At 29.1% G+C, this 21,012-nt stretch overlaps 1 protein-coding gene across 4 annotated transcripts in view; it reads right to left on the reverse strand.

Moving 5' to 3' along the window:
* The window catches only part of LOC123259806 (semaphorin-2A), a 735,036-nt gene that overhangs the window by 289,665 nt on the left and 424,359 nt on the right, over positions 1–21,012 (reverse strand). The gene's annotated exons all lie outside the window — the stretch shown is intronic.

Consider the following 21,012-nt stretch of genomic DNA (forward strand, 5'->3'; position numbering starts at 1 on the left):
TCATCAAAGTGCCATATTAATATTTTAATATAAAAATAAATGGTTCAAACATGAAACAATATTTTAATTAAAATTAAAAATAAATAACTATTTTAAAAAAATAAAATTGAATAAAACGCACATTAAAAAAAAAAAAAAAAAAAAAAAAAAAAAACATTTTTTCCATATGATTTCGGCTGTGCAAAGCCAAAACGGCATGAAAATTGATATACGCCTTTTTATCCTTTGGAACGCGATATACGTAGATGTAAAATGATGGATGATGTCATAACACAATGACATTAATGGTCAGATTAAATCTATTAATTGGTTGGAGTTTAAATGATTGAGCATTTTATTACGTGTTATTTTAGGTGCTTGGTTATTAATCACTCGATGACATTATTTATCAAGTTTTATAGTGACAATTACAAACTATTTCTCGTTTAAGTCAAAATGTTTTGTGTTGGATAGATAATTATTTATATAAATTTAATTCGTTAAAATTTCAATAAAATCAAGTATTTATAAAATTTTTAAAAGTTTCAAAATTCGATAAATTAGTGTCAAATGTAAATTTTTAACTTCCCGCTAAGAAAATCTCAGATTTTCAAAAATCGGGAAGTTATTGGTTTTACCCCGTTTTACATAAATCGAGTTTTCATCAGATCTCGACGTTTGAGGGTCACAGGAATCTTCCCTGACTATCCCCGTGAGAGTGTCACTATGTCTGTATGTATGTGTATATGTGTGTGTGTGTGTGTGTGTGTGTGTGTGTGTGTGTGTGTGTGTGTGTGTGTGTGTGTGTGTGTGTGTGTGTGTGTGTGTGTGTGTGTGTGTGTGTGTGTGTGTGTGTGTGTGTGTGTGTGTGTGTGTGTGTGTGTAAGTATGTAAACCTCTCATAACTTTTGAATGGCTCGACCGATTACTCCGAAATTTCTAGTTTGATCAATATAAACTTAGAAATTTTTCATAAGGCTTAAAAAACTGCGTCGAATGCCGCCAACCGCGTGAAAATCGGTTCTTTCATTTAAAAGTTATTGCGGTTTGAAAACTCAAAGAATAGTGTTTTATCAACCTTCTATCAAACTTTTGAGCTTGAAGAGCTCAAAAGCATAGAAAAGTTATCTTTTTGAGTTCGGAGAGCTTAAAACAACATATAAATTGTATTTTTGAGCTCGAAGAGCTCAAAAACGTCGTAAATGCAATTTTAAGCGCCCAGGTATGAAATTAGCGGGAAGTTGCAGGGATGGCCTTCAGGGTCAACCGTTTTCCTAATTTTTTTTTTGAAATTTTAATCAAGTACTAAGAAAAAGTGACCAAATAATAATTATTATCAATGACAATTGATGAAAAAACGACCAATACAAATGATAACCTTTTATTTGCTTTCATACCCCATACAAAAAATGAAGATCGGCCCGATACTGGGCCAAGACTGGTAACCGATCTTTAAGTATCGGCCGAGTATCGTGAAATATCGTTGGGCCAATACTGGGCGAGTATCGGATGGTAACACCCAGCCGATATAGGCGACTGAGCGTCGGCCGAACATAGTAATCAAGCATTGGCCGAGCATCGGCCAAGCATAGGCAAAAAATCAAATTTTAGGTAAAATAATAAAAAAAAATTTTTTTTTCGTTGTTTATTTTTGAATTATTATTATTCTGAGGTGATGGACTACTGGTTGATAGAAATTAATTCTGAAAAAATTCGGGTGTGGAGAGATTTGAACCTGATCCGTCTGCGTGGAAGTATCGAGCGGTGTCACGGACGCTGCTAACATCTGAATGTAGTGCTCTTAGTTTAATCATTTTAATGTTCAACAATCAATTTTTCTCTGTATAATTGAGTTAACTTGATTGTTGTTACGAATTTTTCTATTTATTTCATAATTGAACAATTTCTGAATTTTAATAATAAAAAATAACTTCCCAGTTTTTTAAAACTTCATTTTTTAAGCAAGAAGTTCAAAATTAATTAAAAATAAATAATTTATTAGTAAATAAATCTATATATTTATATTTGTATATTTTTATTTATATTCATAAATCTATTTATAAGTAAATGAATCATTTATTAAAAATCATTAGTTTCTTGCTAAATTTTTTTTTTTTTTAATACTAAAAGAAATAGTTTTAACTGATTGGGTAATGTAAAAATTTATCGAAAAAGTCTTCCAAAAAAATATTCATTAATTTATTAAATCTGTTTTAGTGATAACAAATGTTGATTTAATCCTAATAGAGCTTGTTGAATAATAACAATATTAAAAACTAAAAAATGATCAATATAATATTTATAAAAAAAAAACATTGTTAATAATTTGAATTGGTGTTTTCTCCTAAAAAAATTTCTAAAGATATTTTTTAAAAATTGATTTACTAATTTTTAGTACATATTAGTTTACATAGTAATTTACATACAATTGGGTCAATCGTCAAATTAAAAAAAATTGAAAACAATAATACAACATAGTAATGACTAATACGTATTAATTGTTTTGAAGTTTAATAAAGAATTAGCCAGAGCATCGGTCAAGCAATGGCTGGTAATCAAATCACATACCATTATATTATAATAAATATCGTGTGGTAGCCGATGGCTTACCTAGACTAGGCCAGTACAAATCGCCAATGCTTGGTCGAACATAAAAGCTGATGGTGTACCGAGGCTAGGCCGATACAAAACGCCGATACTTGGCCGAGCATTAGTAGCCGTGCCTTGGCCAATGAACGGAAATTGTTGAGCATCGGCAACTTTGTATGGGACTTATGATTAGTCACTGAATAATCGAAGTAGTAAGCTTTGAAGGAACAAAAATTCTTTTTTTATAGTTAAAAATTTTAATATATTCGTATAATTTTACTATGAATGATGTTTTATGAGCACAAGTTACATAAATATCCTAAAAAAAATTAACCTCTTTTTTTTGAGCAAATGATCGATTTTTACAGCAGAAAATTATTAACAATATGCGTGTAATTCGCATATTGAAAATATTTTTTCCGCTGAAGCTTTGAATAGATAAACCTTGAATGCCATTCAAATTCAATGTCAATGGCAACAAAAATAGATACTACGCAGACGAATGAGTTCTTTTCGCAGTCGAATCTTTGAATGAATCCTCAAGCCCATTATATACGCCAAATAAGTAAAAGAGAAGCTATGAGTAGATGAGGGTGCGTTGTACTGAAAGTACTGCCCGCCGTCAATGGAGCTCGTCATTATTTCTTACCCACGAAATTTACCTCCCTATGTATTACAGCGCACCAAGTAGTATACACGTATACCCGGGAAACATAAATATGCTTCAATGAATAATTATCCTTGAGTGCTTAAAAGTAAGACAAACAATTAACCATGCTCGACTTGACTGTCAAGTACTTGTATTTAACAAATAAACAGTCGAGTACTTAATACACTAGTAAGCAATCCGAGTATAAACCATAATTAACGCTTATATTTACACTAACTCTTATCGTTCATTCATTTAAATTCAACAAAGAGACTTCTAAATTACAACAGATTTTTCCGAGTTTAAATTAGCGGGTAATTTATGTCGAAATAGAAATTTGCACGCTAACCAATAAATTTTATTATCATTATTATTATTATTATTATTGAAATGAAAAAAAAATTAGTTAGCTAGTTTCTCAATAATTAGTTTAAGAAAAAAAGTAACAAATATTATTGAAATAATTTTTTATAACTTATAAAATTATCTCAAAGCGTACTTGCGTGCACAAATATGAAAAATAAAATCTAAATATAAAAAAAAGTTATAAATGTAAATGAAGATTGTATTTATGTAGTAAAATTGTGGGAGGTTACAAAGTAAAAAAAAAATGAAATGTGGAGGGTAAGTTGCCTATAAAATTTTACGAGTTAGTCGTACACAGTACCTACATTAGCAATGCCGTTTCTGCTGGTATCATATTCTTACAGTAAAACTTCTTGCCACCTTTGCAACGTTGTTTTAACGTTATTGTAACATATTCTTTTCTTTTTCATGCTAACAAAACACGGAAAAATAAAACTATTTTCTAGGACATCAAAAACATCAGCAATACGAGATCTCTCTAAGTTGCGGAGAAGAAGCAGAATAAACACACAAAGTTTCATTCGACAAGTTTTAAAGTACTTTTCTCATACGAGTAAAAGTAAAAAAAAATATCTGGGATATCAGTGAGCAGAAAAAATTTTAAATGACTTTCAGCTTTTAGCTTTTGTTTGACGCTATTCAAATGAAATAGAGACTTTTTTATGGAACTGGTTTTTCTGATAATGCCAGAATAGTAATTTGCGTCATTAAGCCGCAAATGGGACGATTTTCCAAAGACACTGATGTTGCGATATGAACCAAAGGTTTGTGTTGTGAATTTCCAAAAATGATTAATACATTTTCGTAAAAAAATTATTTTAATAATAAATTGCTAAAAAAAAAATTTTAACCGATTAAACTAAAAACTAATATTTACGTTTCGTTGGTAGTTGACCAATAAATTTTCAATCATCGTGAATGTGAGTAAAAAAAAAACATTTGTCAAAAGTTAAAATAATTTTCTGCAATATTTTTTAATCCAAACTTTTTATTTATATTATTGTTCGATAAATCTTTTAATCGATAACAACCCGAGGGAGTGTTATAGCGATTATTGCAGAAGTGCACTAGAATTCGTATGTTTCCCAGAGCAGACGCCTTTTCGAGTATGGAAATAACTAATTCCCACTCAGTCGAGTGTTATATAGTATTAAAAAAAAATTGTATAGGATTGAAAAAAATATCGTGCATGAATATTCGATAGGAATTAATCTGAAAAAAAAATTCAATAAATATTCCAGTTATTTGAACAGTAATTGTTTTTTAATCAGACTATTCTTTCAAACAGAATTGATTTGTAATTAAAAAATCAATTATTTTTTCCAGTTAAATAGATTAGCTTTTAGGGTAGTTATTTAACTCAACTACTCTATATTGCAACCTAGATTAATATTTTAATCTGTCCCGAGGTTCAGAAGAACTGATTTTTAAAATAGCTACAAATTTTTTGGTTTCAAATGGTTAATATTTGATTTAAAAATCAGGAAGAGTTATGACAAGGTATTTGTGATGAAAAGTTTTACGTTCCCAATTTGGTGGGACATGACGTGAAATTCGATAGTAGAATATTTCAGCCTTATTTTCTACTATATAACTTTAATTCCGTCGAATGAATCATTTATTCAGTTTATGCTTTTTTAAATATTGATCTATCTAACTTTTAATTTTTGAATCAAAAATTAAATAAGTTAGTTTAGTAATCTCTGTGACGGTATTTTATTATTATTTATTTATGTTTTTTAATTTTCCAAATTTCGATCGCTCCTGATATATTCGATTTGCACTTATATAGTAAGAAAACTTAATGTATATCACTAAGATTCTATAGATTCATAACTGACATGTCAAATAAGCATTTAAGTTTATTAACTGTAAAAAATCTGATTGAAAAAGTTATACTGTGCGAATTCATTTTGATGGCGCAGAAAAAGCGAATTTTTTTTTATCGACTGACTTAAGAATCAAAACGTCAATGTTTAATTTTTAACGTAGAAAATGCTACAATGCCGTGAGAACAAACCTATTTTTGATCTGTGGAAATTTTTTAGAATTCTAAGCGAACCTTAAAAAATTCAATTTTCAGCTAATCTTTTAAAAGGACTTTTAAAACACAATATTTTAACATATTTTATAAGAAACTCGAAAAATAAATAGTCAGTTTTTTAGCCCCACCCTAGTAAGTAACTTATTTGTAAGCACTTTAGCCGCCAGAATAATTGGCGTATTGACACCGTTTGTTTTTTATTAACTCAATTATTGCCTCCTGCAGCTTCATATTCAAAATTCATAGTTACAGCGCATGCGCTTTGTTTTTATCATCTGACTGGGAAATGCCGCGAAACATTTGAATTTAAAGTTATGTTGGAAATTTATTTTTAACTATTGATAACAGATAAATGCTTAAGATATTCCCATTTTTTTTATAATTCTTCTTTTTTTCTGTGAGCGATTAAAAATATTATTTTTTTAACTTCCGCTAAGAAAATTGAAAATTTTCAAAAATCGGGAAGTTATTGTTTTTACTCCGTTTTTCGAAAATCGAGTTTTCATCAGATCTCGACGTTTTGAGGTCTTAGGAAACTTCTCTGACTATTCCCGCGATGGTTTCACCGTGTCTCTTCGAGCTCAAAAATGTAATAAGTGCAATTTTGAGCGCTTAATTATAAAAGTAGCGAGAAGTTGCAGGGGTGGCCTCTAGGGTCAACCGTTTTCCTAATTTTTTTTCTGTTTACTTTCTGATTAGCAATACAATTTATTTTTGTTTAAAAATTAGATGAAAATTGAAATGAACCTTGATGGAATAAAGATGATCAATAGACAAATACACAAACAATCAAACTATAGTAAAACTTGCGACATTTGATAATTTTATTAATTGTTCATCAATGCAACTAAATAACAATTAACAATACAAAAATTTTCATAAAAAATTATTAAAAGAAATTGCAAACTATTAAATATAATTTTATGAGGTCTAAAAATATAGTCTTTGTAAAGGCATATACCTTTACAAGTTAACTGCATGTCAAACTCAATAATGAGATATACATTAATACACACATGTTGGCTATAACATAAATACGAATTTAAAGCAGATTAATATCTATGTTCTAGACCGTAGCGAACAAAAAAAACGACTTTTTGAACAAAGAAGCCTAATAACCGAGTAATTTTATTAGCGAAGTTTAAAAATTGATTAACACGTCGTATAAAACAAACGTAAAACAAAAAATGAAAAGTTTTCCAACCTGAGTCGCGGAGAAATAATTTATATATTTATATATATTTTTATAAATGGAACGGGTAGAAAAAAAAGTATACTCGTAAGAAGTGCAGTGAGAAGTGAAAGTCTGAAAAGGTTGGACAGTCAGTTGAAGAGCTTCAATCTCATACAACAACATAAAAGCAGTATATTCTAAAGCTCTGTGAGAGTCCCTTCCGAGTGCCAATCCAGGCGACCTTTGCTTTACCCTCGGTACGGTCTTCGAGAGTTTCTATCGAAAGACGTTGTAAAAAAAAAATCTAAAAGTAAGAAGAAGACGGATGAAGAGTATGTACAACTCTCGTCTGAAGAAAACTCGCAATATTTACTCGTCGGAAATCAGGCTCGAAGTAAAAATACAAAATCACCCTAATCATTATTTACTTAACTTTACGGTCCTCGCGCATTTTCTGTTGAGTTTCTCAAGGGAGAACGCGCCCAATCCTATCAACGTGAATTTTCGTGTACAGCAGCAAAGTCTTTACCTTAACCTTCGGCTCACTAAAATTTTTTTCGACTCGAACGCACTCGAAAAGTCGATCCCCGTGGATGAGATCACTGAAGGGGGAGCGACGACAGGAGAATCTCGAGAGCCTGATTAAAAGCCGTCATTCCCGTCTTTACTTTAGTAAACTATTAATTTCTTTGGGTATACTACCAAGTTGAGACTTGCTACTCTTGATAGCATTAAATCCGCTCAACTTCACATTCAAGTATAAAAACAAAATCAATTATCATTTTATTTTTCCTTGGAGATTAAAACTAAAAATAAAGTCAATAAGACGAGAAAAGAATTATATGTTGTTTTCTATTTATTTTTTATTGTGTCAGTTGAACGTTTTATGGAGCGTCAAAAATAATTTTCACCGCAAGCTTTATTATATAGGTATGTTTAATAGTTCTTCAGCCACAAAACAACGATAGTATTTGGAAAGCCGATTAGCTAGCTAGTGAACTTTCAGCTTCTTAAAGTACTTAAGATGTTCAGCAACTCGATATACTTCAAGTGGAATTAAGAGATGAACTTTGTCTCGGAAATTTTACAAAGTTATGGACCAAAAGTTCTTAGAATCTCATGTGATAAAGTGAACAAAAAAAAATCTATTGGCTCTCTTGACTAGACTTCGATAGAACATAGAAGCTTTCCACTATCTGTGAGTTCAACAATCATTTTTTAACTTCCCGCTAAGAAAATTGAAAATTTTCGAAAAAAGGGAAGTTATTGATTTCGGTCCGATTTTAGAAAGTCGAGTTTACATCAGATCTCCACGTTTTGAGGTCCCAGGAAGCCATTCTAACTATTCCCGCCGAAATGTCCGACCGTGTGTGTGTGTGGATGTGTGTAAATAAATTTTTGTCGTACACAGAAAAAAAAATCAAATTAATTTTCTTCCGTGTACGGTTTCTCAAAAACGAATCAACAGATTAAATTCTACGACACGACATAAAAAGGGTTTATCTAAACTTTGATCTGATTAGATTTGAGAGTTATTAATCCATCGAGCCATTCCGAAGAAATTAAAAAAAAAAACTAAAAAAAAATTGGAATCTTTATGTTTTTCACAAATAACTTCAAAGCGTGTGAAAAAATCACGATAAAAAACCATGTTTACATTTTTGTACTTCAAAAACTGCGTTGAATGCTTTTTTAAAATGAAATTCGAACGACGCATTCAAAAGTTATAGTTGTTTAAAAATTCACAAAATATTTTTTTTCGGTATTTTTTTCATAAATCATTTAACATACAATAAAAAAAGTTTTTTTTTATTTTACAGATTGCAGTGAATGTTACAATTTCTCACGAATCAACTAAGTTACTGTGTTTTTAATTTTAAAGTAATATTTTCGATATTGACGATTGAAAATATAGATGGATACATTTTGAACTGGAAGAGCTTGAAATCTCAAAATGTAAATAAAATTCTAAGAAATGTAAAAAAATATACTTTGAACTAAAAGAATTTGAAAATTTACGAAAGATCAAGTTTTTTAAATTAAAAATCTGTCAAAATTGCCAAAAATAATAGTTTGCCAACTTAAAAATTTGAAGAATGAATAAATACATTTTGAGCTTTATAAGTCTACTTGTGATTTTAAAAAACTTTCTCAAAACATCGAAATTTCTGATGTAACAGGTAAGTATAACAATTGATCAGTAAGAACCAATCGATAATGCCATTGTCTAAGCTTGCTGCAGGCTGTAGCTGGATATAATGGCTCATTAAGTTGACGTTTACACTAAACATTGTTAATAAAAAAGGTTTGTCCTTGCTGTTGAAAATCCAAAAAGAAAGCAAAAAGGAATAAAATAAAATCGGGGAATTTTAGCCTCAAGCTGGAATTGTGTGTGACAATCTCAACGGCGTAAATGACATTACCTTGCACCTCAGTTACGTTTTTTTTTTACAACATTCAAGTCCAGGAAATTGAATATTATCAACAAAATTGAAGGGGAAATTTGATGCATTCTAGTATTTTTTATTTTTATTTCAGGTGGTTCACTTTATTCTGTAACGCTATTTCTTTCATACGAGGAAAACTTATTTAGATCTAGCATCTAGTAAAATTTAATGAAATTTATCCAGTGAGAACTTTATTTTAAAAGAATGAGATTCGCTAAGGATAATTTAAATGATTTTCATCATAAATAAAGCATTAAAATAGTCGAATCTGACGTTCCAAATTTAGATGAATATTTTAAATAAATCATTGATTATGAAAATGATATCTTTAACATAAGACAAAACAAAATTTACGGTTAAATCGGAATAAATGATAATGATTAATGATTATTGATAGTGTTATGATGTGATGTTTATCTTAAAACAGAAGTGTCTAACAAAGTTTATAAAGATATATATTACTTATTCATATCATGATTCATGACTTGGTAGATAATGAGGAGAGTTTATTGAAGACTATCTTGATTTTACTGTTTTAAACATTGGAGAGAAGTGAACTAACGAAGCAAGAGCCGATTCTGGATTAGGATTATCCACGAACACGAATCCCGTAAACTCGAAACCCTCGTTCGTTCATACTGAACGTAATTAGCCTCGTGTGAAGGTAAAGGTTTAGGCGAGCATTCAAGAGAAGGATAGAGTAAGACTTTCCAAGACTAAGGTAGCTGTTCCCGTAGAGGCACTACCAGCACCACCAATTTGTAGTTTCTACTTGCCAAAGTAACTTTCTATTTGGAAAGCAGACGAAAGCAAGTTACCAACGAGTTTAGGAGAATTTTAGTCCTCGGCTTCCTTCTATTCTCGCTATTTTCAATAAGACTTATTTCTTATGTGTTTTATCTTTGTAACAAACATTATTTCTTATTGAACAATTGATCATCCAAAAATTTGCTCTTTAGACTCTTTATAATCATTAATTGCTGAAAAATATTCTTAGAACTTGAATCAATTAATTTTGACACATTTCTTTGTTTTGTTTTTTTTTCTTTTTTTTTTATTTTTATAAAATAAAATTTCTTCATTTCTTCTACCCAATCATCTATCATATAAATAAATGATTGGGTACAAAAATAGAATTTTGAATCAAGTGTTACAGTTCATTATTTGCCAAGCTTAAAAATAAGGTTCTCAATTGATCAAAGGTTGATTCATGACTTTACTTTAATGCTATATTTATTTTTATAGAGAGATTTTACCTGATAGATGTCAATTTTTTTAATTTTAATTATTTTTATGTCGATATTTATGGTACAAAATTGTCTCGCTTATTGTAGTCATTAATTAGTTGATATCAATTATTATACTTTTACATGTTTATGTGCGTACAGTAGCAGTGTTTTTTAGCTAGCCGTTAATGCTGCCTTTTGCTTCTATTGAACATCTGTGAAATTTAATTCGTTTGTACTCTGTAAAAAATCTATTAAACTTTGTGTAGTGTAAATGACTCGGTTTAAAAATTTTGGAGTAAAAATTACACCAAATACCGTGTAAAATTTAGGTGGTGTAAACTCACAATTTTTGGACTATTAAACATGTATCGGTAAAATTCATCATAATTTGTGTTTAAAACTTAAATTCAATCATTTGAATGTTACACCATTGCCTGAAAAGTAATTCAAATACGTTTATCCTGCTGCTTATATAATATAAAATCAGAAATAATTTGTCAGTTGCATTATCGTCATTTACGTTACCAATGGTACTGTAAACAAAATTTAAAAATGTTACTATTAAAAAAATTTTAATTTCAAAAAGAAATTCTTTTTTCTCTGCTTGAAAGAAATTTAAATTTTGAAAAGATTTTGTGTCACAAAATGAGAAAAAAATTTCTCATAATTTCGAAAGAAATTCTAGTTGAGAAAAAACTTTTCTTATCAGTACAATAAAATCTCCAAAATTCGAAAAAATTTTCATTTTTACTTCCAAATCGAAATTTGGAAAAAAATTTAATTTTAGAACAACTTTAAAAAAAAATATTTAAATTTGGAAAAAAAATTTGTATTTTGAAAAAATTTCAAATTGAAAATAAAATTTTTTATAGCAGTATTATACTTCTAGATCAAAATAACGATGGTTCCAAAAAAAAAAAAAAAAAAAAAAAACAGATTATTCTATTGATCAAATATATTTGAAAATGTTAAAAGATCATTTGTTGCTCATACAACAAAATTATGTGGCTACACAGGATTGTGTAAATAAGTAGATTCTACCGTGTTAAAATTACACGGATAACTATTTACTTTGACAAAATTTGACACCATTATTTTACGCTACACATCTTGCAGAGACATCCAGGAAAACTTAATTGAGCTTTTACTAACATTTTAATAGTTGCTTTATAACAATCCACTTGATGTCGCTAGCATAACATTTCCTAAGTGTCGATATTGCAGCGACGTTCGATTTTTAAATACATGTTTGAAGTGGTGGCGCTGAAAACTTTATACGGGGGGCCGATAACCCTTTCACAGAAGACTTTATACGCTCTTAAGTAAATTTTACTTGATTCAATAAAATAAAACTCTTCAAAATTATTTTCTTGGCTCAAGAATTTTTCTCTTGATTCAAGTTAATTTTTTTTCTGTGTACAGATATTGCTTATGAATTCTAGAACGAATAAATTCAATGATTAAAATAAATAGTATTTTTAGAAGTTCTACCATTAATTATAATCGGAAAATGATAAAGTTTAATACAATTGCTCATGATTTAAAAATGAATAAAGAAGAAGATTGCAGTAATTATTTCAGAATGATCTACGATAACTTATTTAGATCAATGTCGAGAAAAAATTAACAACCCTGCCAAGTTAATTATACAGTCTAATATTTTTTTTAAACTGTAGAAAGTTAGAAATATCTCATAAAATATCAAGATTGAAAAAAAAAACTTGAGCATGTATTGCTTTAAATTAAATCGATCAGTATATTTAGTTCCTAAGATTATTAACACGTAGATTGAAAAAAAATTGGTGTAGTAAATAATTAAACTGAAAACCAATAATCGATAATCTCATGAAGACAGTCAGAAAATTATTTTTATCTTAGAACTTTAACACTTCCACTTTAACTCTCTAGTTAGAAGACGATTTTATTATCAAGCACCCTCTGTTAGAAATTTTTAAGACTATTCTTGGTCGAGAAGTGTATGTATGAGCATATCAGGCTATATCAGAAAATTTTATTAAAGATAAAGCCCATACTTCAGAAAAAATAATTGAATGATATCAAACTTATTTCAGAAAACTTGAAAGAAATTTTATGAGTAGTATTTCACAATTTTCAACAATAAATTACTCTAAATTAACAGAACATGAGTATGAGATAATTTAGTTAAAAATATCTGTCAAAATTTAGTATCCAAAACTTATAAATTGGAGAGCTATCTGATCACAAAGCGGATAATAAAATATCTTACATGTAGTAAAAAAGGGTATAATTTTAGCTTATTCATCGTTTCTATTTCATTATACCTCTAAGTGAAACAAATTAACCATCTCGTCGATTAATCACTGGGATCGAAGGGTGGCGCGAATAGAGAAAAGAAGAAGTGAGAACAAAACTAATAAAAAAAGTGTCTGGGTCTGGGGTGATGACCAGTAGTTAGAGCTTGAGTGCAAGCGGAAGCTGAAAAATAAAAGGGAATTGTATATTGATTTGAAACAAAACTTTTAAACATTTGAGCGCGTTCGGTTAGCGTCGGTATATTTTATAGGCGAATGGGAGTATAATTAGTTGGAATAACGGAAGATAAAGCGTCTACCATTACGAAAGCAGCCACGGCGATAAATGTAAATCAGACGGCCGCAGAACTGGCAATAATTTCCGCGTAAAAAACACTGGCGCGTCATCGAGCTCTATTATCTACGGTGAGAGACTCCATTTTCAGCGCGGACTATCTCCTCATTTCACTAAACCCCTCGTATAACAATATTATGTTAAGAGCCACAGAATTCGGTAAATTAAAAAAAAAACTTTTTCATCCGCTTGATTATTAAAATTTTCAAATTTTTCAATAAGAAATATCAGTAATTAAAAAATTCTTCCGTTGAAATCCGAAAAAACATATTTGTGTAAATTCTAGAAAATCATGTAATCAAATTAATTTTTTTTAATTTTTAACAACATAATATAAAAAGGTTTCTAATATGGTTTCTAATAAGGCGATATTAGGCAACACATGAGAATAAAAAAAAAATAAGTCAAATAAAAGATCTTCTAGGTAGTTAATTAAACCAAAACTCAAGGTCATTATAGAAGGTCATTTATTATAGAATTTAAGTTCTCAACTTTAAATCTCTTGTTGGAACAAAAATCAACGATCATGTGCAATCTGTTAGAGACTTTCGATCCTAAATCTTGTCTAAATTATATATGGGCACAGATGACTATAACAGGCCTGATATTCAGGCATATGCAGAACTATCAAGCCAGATATGTCATATGATATGCTTAGTTTTTCAATCAAATCATAGCACGAAACTTTTTTATATGATAAACCGCATAACTTTCTACTATTTGCATAGATCACAACGTTCTAGCGTGCGGAAATATACTATACTCTCAATATCCTCTCAATATTCATAAGACAATTTCGCAACATAAAATCGTTCCTTTACTCCCAGTAAACCTTCAACTTCAGATTTATATACGAGGAAATTTTATTTTCGTAATTTACCGCCCAAATTAATTTGTTTTATGGTGAACTACAGTGAAATTTATTAAGAGAACGTTGAAAATTATTATAGTTACCAACAAACGGTAGAGCAATGTCATCTTGCTTATTGGTGCCACATTTATTAGTCTTCGCGATTAAAATGTATATACACGGAGAGAATTTTATGTTAACGTTAACCATCCCTATTTTGTAGCTTCTACTATCCAGGATGGTTATTAGCTTTTACAAAGTTAAGATGATAAATGCAACTATCCGGCGATTGTAATTAATACAATCAGTATATATTAATTCCCACAATGATGATACGGTTTATTATCTAGATGGTAACTTCTATCATCGGAGATAATTAAAATCATCATGATTGCAATCATAAAAAAAATAAATAGGAAGTATAAAAAACTAAACTTTTTTGATTTTAGAGTCAGAATATAATGACATTCTAATGTTTGACATAAGAGTGATTATTGAAAAAAGTATATCTATATTATTAAGAGAATAACAAAAATTTTGTCTCCAGGAAAGTCATATGATAAAATCGGTTTTTTTAGTGAAATTTAGTGTCATTGCAAAGGTCTTGACTTGAATTTCCGCCTTTTCAAGGTTTCATATCATTCTTATCGATAGTCAATTTATCATGATAAGTATTTAAGCTGCATTCGAAAATGCTCCATTTCTAGGCACATAATTAAGAAATTACCTTTTATCTTGTTAACTATTGACATTTTTAAAGATATAAGCTCATCCCGACATTACACTCATCGAGAACTTTCATTTGAGTACCCACATCAATTTTTCATATATCTATATGAATAAAAATAAAATGCCGCATGTATGTCCACGCATCACTTGAGAACCTCTGGACCGGTTGGGCTAATTTTTTTTTTGTTGTCTTCAGAATTTTCAGGAGAAGGTTTGTATGTAAAAAAATTTTCAAAAAATCCTCCCCCAAAGAGGATTGCGGGGGCGTTAACAATGAATAATTCCCGTTTTTAAACTATGGATCCTATAGACCCTAAATTTAGTAGGAATCTTCTGTAAGGGATATAGAAATAATCTATGGACGAATTTCACGATAGCTCACTCCACAGGGGGTTGCGGGGGCAGATATTAACAATGAAAATTTTTAATTTTCAAACTATAGATCCTACAGACGGCAAATTTAGTTGGAGTCTTCCACATGTGGTGCGGAAATGTTTTAAGAGCAAATTTACAGCAACCCACCCCTAATAAAGATTGTGGGAAGGGTGTTAGAATGTTAAATTTCTATCTCCAAACTTTTAACTTTCTACAGACTCTAAATTTGGTAGGAATCTTCGTGTATAATTTTAAGTTCAGCTAAGAATGGATTTTATCAAATTCTAACCCCAAAAGGGATTGTGGGGACGTCAGCAATGAAAACTATAATTTCCAAACAATAGTTTCTATAGACTCGAAGTTTTGTAAGAATCTTTTATTTATAATGTAGAAATCATCTCGAATAGGATCTTATGAAATTTCTCCCCTACATAAGAGTGTGAGGGTATTAATTGTCAAAAAATTCATATTCTTCAAATATCAGTTCCTACAGATATAAAATTTGATAAAATCTCAAGAGAAACAGGAAATTTTGGAAGTTCAGGGAAGGTTTAAACGGAAGGTGAAAAACACAAATAATAAACAACAGAAAATACTAAAAACGACAATTTAGTTTTCCAATACACAATGTTCTGAGCTGAGTAATGAGGTCCGATCTCTTTGGGTCCGTTCCTAGCAGTGAAGTGAGGTCCGATCTTTTTGGTCTGTTTTGTTTTCAGAAATAAAAAAAAGTGTCAGTTAGTTGTTAAAAGAAATAAATTAATTTAAAGCCAATTAATAAAATCTATCATCAATTTGTCAGTGCGCAAGAAATTTTTTATTGTTATTGTTTCAAAATACCAAGGAGAAGACGACCTGACTTAGGTTGTCGAAGTTAATCAAATGTGGGAATCAAATCGGAGTTTCCGTGTTTCGTGCATGGGAAATTATACGTCGCGTGTTCGTGAGTCGGAAAACCACCATCTTTATATATTTACGCACCGCAAGAAAAGATAAAAAATGTAGTCCATCAGAAAGCTTTAAATTAATTAAGTGTATAAATATGTTGCATTTAATGTAAATAAAAATTTTGTATTAAGTTTTGACTATACTTTTCACAAATATATCTAGATGATACGAAGTTCACCGGGTCGTCTAGTTATATATATATATATATATATATATATATATATATATATATATATATATATATGTATGTGTATCGTGTACTTCAGGGACATTTTTCCGAGCGAACGTATGGTTTAGGGACATTTAGTGACTCTGAGGACAGGACTCAAAAAATTATATGTCCAACGTTATTTTCAGGGACATTTGTATACTCAGAGGTCAGTATATATTTTGAGTACTGTACCTGAATTTTCTCGTTCATTTTTCTGGGACAGATCTTGTAATTTATATAATTTATTATGTACATCAGAACTGTCTTCAAAATTTGTACATTTCTGAAAAAACAGCTAGATATATATATTTTGAGGTCAGGCACTCTAATTGTCAATATATATTTTCGGAACTGACCTTGAAATTTACACATTTAAAATAAATCTATTTATCTATTAGGAGGACTTACTTTCAAATTTCAATGCACCGTTTTAAGAGCCGTTAAATAGTTTTGTCTTCATTTTTGTCAATTTTTCATAATAATATATTTACTAAATTCCTAAACATTTTAACAAAACTGGAGCATAATAGAGACCCTTTCAGCTATTTTTGCGATTATGTTAAAAACATTTTTTCAATTTTTTTGACAACGATATCTCACGAACAAATCAAGTGATTTTATGCGGGCTGGTGGCAATCGACGTAGTTTTATGAGGTTAAGAGCTGATTTTGAAATTGATCGGTTCAGCCGTTAAAAGATATTTTAAAAAACGAATTTTTGGAAATTTTATTTTTGAGATTTCTCAAAATTGATCGACTCAAATTCTGTAAATTATCATCAGAATTCTAGGGGCAAAGGAATTCATTAGAACGCCGCCTATTTCGATTGAATCGAATAATCCGTTCAAAAGTTATGAGAAATTCACATACATACATACACACACACACACACACACACACACACACACACGCACGCATACATACATACATATGTATGTGTATTGTGTACTTCAGGGACACTTTTTCCAGCGAACGTATGGTTTAGGGACATTTAGTGACTCTGAGGATAGGACTCAAAAAAAATCCTATGTCTAACGTTATTTTCAGGTACATTTGTATACTCAGAGGGAAGTATATATTTTGAGTACTGTACCTGAATTTTGGTTAATTTTTCTGGGACAGATCTTGTAATTTATATAATTTATTATGTAAATCAGAACTGTCCTCAAAATTTGTACATTTCTAAGACAAACAGATAGGTATATATTTTGATGTCTGGTACTCAAATTGTCTATATATTTTTTTAAGACTGACCTTAAAATTTATATTTTCTATAATTTATATTAGGAGTATTTTCAAAATTTGTACATTTTTGAAGAAAACAGCTAGATATACATATTTTGAAGGCTGGCACTTTAATTGTCAATGTATATTTTCTGAACTGACTTTGAAATTTACACATTTAAATCAAATCTATTCATCCATTTAGAGGCTTCATTTTCAGTCATAATTTAAATATAAGTAAATTTTAGAAATCCCACTCTTTAATTTTCGAATTTTGTAATTATTCAAATAATCAATATTAAAAAAAGATTAACGAATATTTTTGTACATAATTGAACGGTTTATAACAAAGATCTCATACAATTTTAAAAAATCTACTTGTTTAAATTTTATTCAAAGCTAAAAGTTAAAATACTACTATTTTTTTTGTAGTTTATTTTATTTTCTATAAATGACCTTGTGTTAATTTTTCGGAATTTCTGAGGGTTCTCGAGTCATTTATAAATTTATTGAAAGCACTCAGAATACTATTTTTAGTAAATAATACACACAAAAAATCTACCAACTCAATCTCTAAGAAATTTCGAAAAATGATTGAAAGATAATTAATGAAATTTTAGACAATAATCAATGGCAATTTATTGATATTAGAGCCAAAATTTTGATCGTCTAAAAAATTTTTGGAAATAAAAATTGGTCCAAATTTAACTTTCGAAAAAAATGTCTTATACAATTTTTTTCTAAGACCAATAGAAAAGTCGGAATTCCAAAATTGAAATTTTTTTAATCAGCTCAAATTTATTTCATTCATTATGAATCTTTAGTTTGGAATGATGATAAAATATTGATCGCATAAAAAAATTATAAGAATCTTCTATTACAGGAAGGTTACATTTCCGATATTTGTTTGAAAACTTCATTTATATAATCAATCCTATGGCTGTTATGTCGAGCAAGAATCTCGGACTTGACCATTAATGATGAAGATAACATGATAATATTAATTATAATTGATATTTTTTAAAAAACTTAAACTTTAAAAACTTTTTTTATTAGATCAATCTTTTGGCCATAATATAGATTATTCAAACTATTTCTTCAAAAATTACTGCAAAAACTTCAACTATGACGATTAACGATTGAGATAATCATTGTAATAATATTAATAATAATTAAAATAAAAATAGAAATGATAATCATATTATTAAATAACGAAATTATTTATTTTTTCAAGTTAATTGATCGAAAGTCCGCAAAATAAACAAAAAAAAAATCATAGAGTGTTAAAAAAAAGTTGACAAATTTTCATTTTTTCTTTCAAATACAAATAAACGATTAATCGCAAACATAATTAAGTGGTAGTTGAATCACTACATAAAATTGAAATAATGAAAAATAATTGTAGTATTATTAATGAAACTAAAATTTTTGCCCTTATATCAAAATAATTATCAATAACTAATGATTGATTACAGTATTATTAATATTACGAAAATATTAGCTGTCTAAAAAATTTTCAAATAAGTTGTTTAAAATTTCACTTTATAAAAAAAATGTCCCTTATAGATTTTTGAATCAGTCAAAAGGCCATAATTTCAAAATTAAAATTTTCATCAATCTTAATTTTTGTTATTACGGAAAACTATTAATTCCTTAAAAAATCTTAGGTGACATTTTATTCTAGAAAATTAAATTTTCGACATTTATTTAAAAATCATACGATCACTCTTTTCGCCGTAATATCAAACATTAAAACTATTTATTTTTAAGCTTAGGCAGAAATCTCGGCCTCATTTATATAAATAGTTAAAGTAATCATAATGCTATTGATAATTAAAATAGTTAAGTAATTATAAGTAGTATTTAAACGTAAAATTTTAATGATAATAATAATAACAATAGTCGTCATTAGAAATCTAATAATATTATCTATACTTAAAATTATACTAATTAGTTTAAATAGCTCATCGTTATGAAAAATGAGCAAACATTTAGCTAGGTAAATTATTATACCATGCATATTTTGAGAACAGTCCCGATAAAAATTATAAATTAGAAAAATTACAAGGTCTGTCTTGGAAATATTTATAAAATTAACCAGGTACAAAATAGCTGATACTAAGATTAATCATCCAGTTAATTGACCGTCAGTAATGGTGAAATACTTTTTTTGTTATGAATTAAATATTTCTAATGAACATCATTTAAAAAAAACTACGTCAGACTTATTTAACTAGATTACGAAATTTTTTCTGTAGAATTGACCAGTGGAAATTATACTTAAATACTTTTCAACATTTAGCATAGTCAATTATTATACTACACATATTTAGATAGGCACTTGAAAAAGTAACAAAAGAAAAAAGTTGAATAACAAATGCAAAATGAACTTTAAAAAAAAATTCAGTTAAAAAAAAAAAAAAAAATTAGGAAAACGGTTGACCCTGAAGGCCATCCCTGCAACTTCCCGCTACTTTCGTAATTAAGCGCTCAACATCGCACATTACGTTTTAAACTCAAAGAGCTCGAAAAACATAATTTTGTGTAATTTTGAGCTTTCCGAGCTCAAAAGTCTGATAGAAGTTTAATAAAACACTATTTTTTGAATTTTCAAACCGCAATAACTTTTGAATGAATGAACCGATTTTCAGGCGGTTGGCGACATTCGACGCAGTTTTTCAAATTCTATGATACATTTTTAAACACAAATTGATTAAGAGCTGATTAGTTTTTGGAATTGATCGGTCGAGCCGTTTAAAAGTTATTCGGAAAAAACCACATTTGGAAAAAATTTTTTCGCAGTTTTTCTAAGATTTCTCAAAATCTATCGGCCCAAATCAGTCCAACTTGTATTTAAAATCTAAGTTTAGTCGAAGCCTTTCGAATGGCACCAACCGCGATCAAACCGGTCAAGCCGTTCAAAAGTTATGAGAGGTATACACACACACACACACACACACACACACACACACACACACACACACACACACACACACACACACATCCGTACATACATACAGACACTTTCGCGGGAATCGTCAGGGAAGCTTCCTAAGACCTCAAAACGTCAAGATTTGACGAAAACTCGATTTTTGAAAAACGGGGTAAAAACAATAACATCCCGATTTTTGGAAAATTTCAATTTTTCTAGCAGGAAGTTAAAAAGAAGTGTGTAAAAGTTCAAGACATTATTAAAAATGATAACAAAATTTTGAGGCCTGTCCTCAGAAGTTTTAGCAATCTATGCTATAGTAATATGTATAAATTTCGAAGAATGTCTTGAAAATAAGTGGAAATTTTTCAGCACAGACCTGAAAATATATATATATGGTCTCAAAGTGCACATAAGTCCTCAAACAATACATTCGCTCGAAATTGTATCAAAATTTTGAACTCATGTCGCTTGAATTATAAGGAATGCTTTAAACATTGGAGACAGTCTTCGAAATTTTAACTTTGAAATTTATATATAAAAAAAAAAAAACTCTCATCCCCGATTGCCAATTGTATTTTTAACGTAATTAAAGAAAAAATAGGGTGTCTCAAACTATACGTTACACATATATATATA

Source organism: Cotesia glomerata, linkage group LG2, assembly GCF_020080835.1.
Source record: "Cotesia glomerata isolate CgM1 linkage group LG2, MPM_Cglom_v2.3, whole genome shotgun sequence".
In the NCBI taxonomy this organism is placed as follows: domain Eukaryota; kingdom Metazoa; phylum Arthropoda; class Insecta; order Hymenoptera; family Braconidae; genus Cotesia; species Cotesia glomerata.